Raw genomic sequence first — 4,687 nt, 5'->3', positions numbered from 1 at the left:
GGGCAGGCTCACGAGGAGTGGAGATATCTAGGCGGGGCGAACCTCACGAGGCTTTCGTGACGTGAGCCATGACGATTGACACCAGGCGGGTGCCAGCGCGCACATCATCCTTGTTTCCTCTTTGGTGCAAAGGGGGCAAGCGCAGCCGCGGAGTACCGAGGAATCAGACAAAGGTTTCCATTTCGGTGCAACAAGACCAAGACCAAGGACTGCAAGACGGAGGTCATCATGGAGCCCGGAGCAGCGTCACCACCAGAACTTTGTGCAGGCGAAGACTACTTTTGTCAGGATAGCTTGTACTAGCTGTCCCCCTTCAAATTAGCCCGCCATTGTTGGCTCCCTTCCCGCTCGATATTTGGGAAGAGGACCGGGGCCTCTATAAATAGGACTCGCCACCACAGTGGAGAGAGGGAGACACACAAGCTCACCGAGCCCAAGAACGCCTCAACCTCAGGAGGCCGTTCTTCCCTTGTATTGTTCATCATCAGCCCAAGAGGCAATCGACCACCACCACACTGGAGTAGGGTGTTACACCGCAACGGTGGCCTGAACAAGTATAAACCATGTGTCCATCTGTGTTGTGAGTTCGTCGAGTTCGTCCGCGAGATCCTAGCAAGCTAGAGCGTAGATCGGTTGGAGGGATAGACTTCACACGCACCCCAGTGTTCGAACCTTAAGGGTTTGCTGGGACCCCAACCCCGACAACCGGTGGTCGATAGAACTTGAGGGAATATTTGTTCCGCCTTTAGCTCCTCGTTGGGTTCGACACTCTTATTTATTGAAGAAGGCTACAAACAATCCCCTATACTTGTGGGTTATCAAGACTTTTTTTGGCGCCGTTGCCGGGGAGCAATAGCGTGGGGTGAATATTCTCGTGTGTGCTTGTTTGCTTTATCACCAAGTAGTTTTTATTTCTTATTCTAAGTTGTTCTCTATCTTTAGTTATGGATATGGAACATGAAATACCAAAAAAAAAATAGTTATACATGCTACTCATGGAGATGGGGAACCTCCTAAAATCCTCAATGATTGTTATGTGAAAGATATTATGCACTACTTTGATAATCCTGAGAAAACCCCATTCAACTATATAATGGGAGTAACGTTGGATCAACGTGAATACTTTAGGGATTATCGTTTGACTCATAAAGGGAAATTGTTATGGGATCAAATTCATATCACTACTGCAGGATGCTGCTAACGCGACACTACGATCAGAGACCCTTCGACGAAACTATGTGCGATGCAATAATCGTAAACGGTGCTATAAAAAACCCATCAAAAAAGGTGCAAAATGTTTGCGATGGAGGATGCATCAAACACGGTCCAGATTTTAGTTGCGTGTGCGATGAAGGGCATACGGTTCAGTTGAATTAACTATTTATGATGATGAGGAACAAAAGAAACGGACAACCAGATGAAGGTGTGTGCGATATACAACATACAGTTCACTCGGATGAACTGTTTGTGATTAGGCAACACAAAAGAAATGGTCAGCCAGATCAAGGTGTGTGATATACGGCATGCGGTTCACTCGGATGAACTGTTTGCTTTGAGCCAAGAGAATAGAAACGATTCAATATAACAAGATGTGTGTGATACACGGCAAACAGGTCTGTAATCAGAAATGTGTGCGAAGACCGATAATAACACAGATGATTGCCGCTAATAAGTCATGTGTGTTGTGGGCAAACGCTTGGTGGAATACAATTGTCAGCCATTGATGAAATCATCACCGACGAGTTCCCCAGTATAGTCCGTGTGCGATGTCATTGCACACAGAACAACATCATATGTACTTACAACTTATAAGGACTTGATTCCATAAACAGATTGAACATCGAATTGCATATGTGGCTAGTACACACATGACCTTTGCGCACATGAAAGTACGTTCCAAAATGCCTAGGAAACTCAAATAATGTATAAAAAGGCAAAATGAACCGTGAATAGTTTCATATTTTTAGGACGGCGTTTCTATATATAGTTGCATGTTGCCTCTATAAAATAAATCAAGGAGGGAAGAGAAAGTGTATGTCGTTTCACACACATAGGTGACAAGGTCCCTCTCGGAACCATGAGCCTTTTTGAGAGAAGCTCCGGTTTGTAAGAAGTTTGTACCAAAACTTGTCCCAAATTGGACTAATTTTTTACCACAACATGTTGGTGATATGTGATACGTCTCCGTCGTATCTACTTCTCCAAACACTTCTGCCCTTGTTTTGGACTCTAACTTGCATGATTTGAATGGAACTAACCCGGACTGACGCTGTTTTCAGCAGAATTACCATGGTGTTATTTATGTGCAGAAACAAAAGTTCTCGGAATGACCTGAAACTTCACGGAACATTGTTTCGGAAATAATAAAAAATCCTTGCAAAAGATGAAGACCAGGGGGCCCACCACCTGTCCACGAGGGTGGGGGGGCGCGCCCCCTACCTCATGGGCCCCGTGGAGCTCCTCCGACCTCAACTCCAACTCTATATATTTGCTTTCGGGGAGAAAAAAATCAGAGAGAAGGATTCATCACGCTATACGATACGGAGCCACCGCCAAGCCCTAAAACCTTTCGGGAGGGCTAATCTGGAGTCCGTTCGGGGCTCCGGAGAGGGGAATCCGTCGCCATCATCATCATCAACCATCCTCTATCACCAATTTCATGATGCTCACCATCATGCGTGAGTAATTCCATCGTAGGCTTGTTGGACGGTGATGGGTTGGATGAGATTTATCATGTAATCGAGTTAGTTTTGTTAGGGTTTGATCCCTAGTATCCACTATGTTCTGAGATTGATGTTGCTATGACTTTGCTATGCTTAATGCTTGTCACTAGGGCTCGAGTGCCATGATTTTAGATTTGAACCTATTATGTTTTCATCAATATATGAGAGTTCTTGATCCTATCTTGCAAGTCTATAGTCACCTATTATGTGTTATGATCCCTTAACCCCGAAGTGACAATAATCGGGATACTTACCGGTGATGACCATAGTTTGAGGAGTTCATGTATTCACTATGTGTTAATGCTTTGGTTCGGTACTCTATTAAAAGGAGGCCTTAATATCCCTTAGTTTCCATTAGGACCCCGCTGCCACGGGAGGGTAGGACAAAACATGTCATGTAAGTTCTTTTCCATAAGCACGTATGACTATATTCGGAATACATGCCTATATTACATTGATGAATTGGAGCTAGTTCTGTGTCACCCTAGGTTATGACTGTTACATGATGAACCACATCCGGCATAATTCTCCATCACCGATCCATTGCCTATGAGCTTTCCATATATTGTTCTTCGCTCATTTACTTTTCCGTTGCTATTGCTATCATCACTACAAAATACCAAAAACACTACTTTTGCTACTGTTACCTTTTGCTATCGTTACCACGACTATCATATTACTTTGCTACTAAATACTTTGCTGCAAATATTAAGTTTCCAGGTGTGGTTGAATTGACAACTCAGCTGCTAATACTTGAGAATATTCTTTGGCTCCCCTTGTGTCGAATCAATAAATTTGGGTTGAATACTCTACTCTCGAAAACTGTTGCGATCCCCTATACTTGTGGGTTATCAAGACTATTTTCTGGCGCCGTTGCCGGGGAGCATAGCTCTATTCTTTGAGTCACTTGGTATTTACACCTGCTTGTCATTATGAAGAACTTGAGAGATCCAAAAACCAAGATTTATCCCTCAACTACAAGGGGAGGTAAGAAACTGCCATCTAGCTCTGCACTTGATTCACCTTCTGTTTTGAGTAAGATTGTGACACCTAAAACTGCTTCTGCGATTCGTTCTGATATGTCGCATGTTATTGATGATGCCACTTCTGCTATGCATGATACTTATGATGAAACTACTTCTATGCTTGATACTACTGTGCCACTTGGTGATTTTCTTGATGAACAACTTGCTAGGGCTAGAGAGAATGAAAATACTGAATCTGATAATACTGATGAAAGTGATGATGAAGACTTGCCCATTATTCCTAAGGGTTATGTTTTTGATAAATAATCTTCTTTAGCTATTTTAGCTTGCAAAGATAGTTATGAACTTAAGAGGTTACTAGCTAAATGGAATAAGCAATCTCTAAATGCTAGGATGAAACCTGACCCTGCTTTTGCTACTTCACCTATCTTTGTTACTGATAAGTATTATGAATTCTCTGTTGATCCTGATATAATTACTTTGGTTGAATCTGATCCTTTTCATGGCTATGAATCTGAAACTGTTGTGGCACATCTTACTAAATTAAATGATATAGCCACCCTGTTCACTAATGATGAGAGAACTCGTTACTTTTATATCCTTAAAATATTTTCATTCTCATTAAAGGGTGATGCTAAGATATGGTTTAATTCTCTTGATCCTGGTTGTGTGCGTAGTCCCCAGGATATGATTTATTACTTCTCTGCTAAATATTTCCCTACTCATAAGAAACAAGCTGCTTTAAGGGATATATATATATATATATATATATATATATATATATATATATATATATATATATATATATATATATATATATATATATATATATATATATATATATATATATAATTTTGTGCAAATTGAAGAAGAGAGTCTCCCACAAGCTTGGGGGAGGCTTCTCCAATTACTTAATGCTTTGCCTGATCATCCTCTTAAGAAAAATGAAATACTTGATATCTTTTATAATGGACTAAC

The sequence above is a fragment of the Triticum dicoccoides genome, chromosome 4A, assembly GCF_002162155.2.
Source record: "Triticum dicoccoides isolate Atlit2015 ecotype Zavitan chromosome 4A, WEW_v2.0, whole genome shotgun sequence".
Lineage (NCBI taxonomy): Eukaryota > Viridiplantae > Streptophyta > Magnoliopsida > Poales > Poaceae > Triticum > Triticum dicoccoides.
This window is presented reverse-complemented; position numbering follows the sequence as displayed.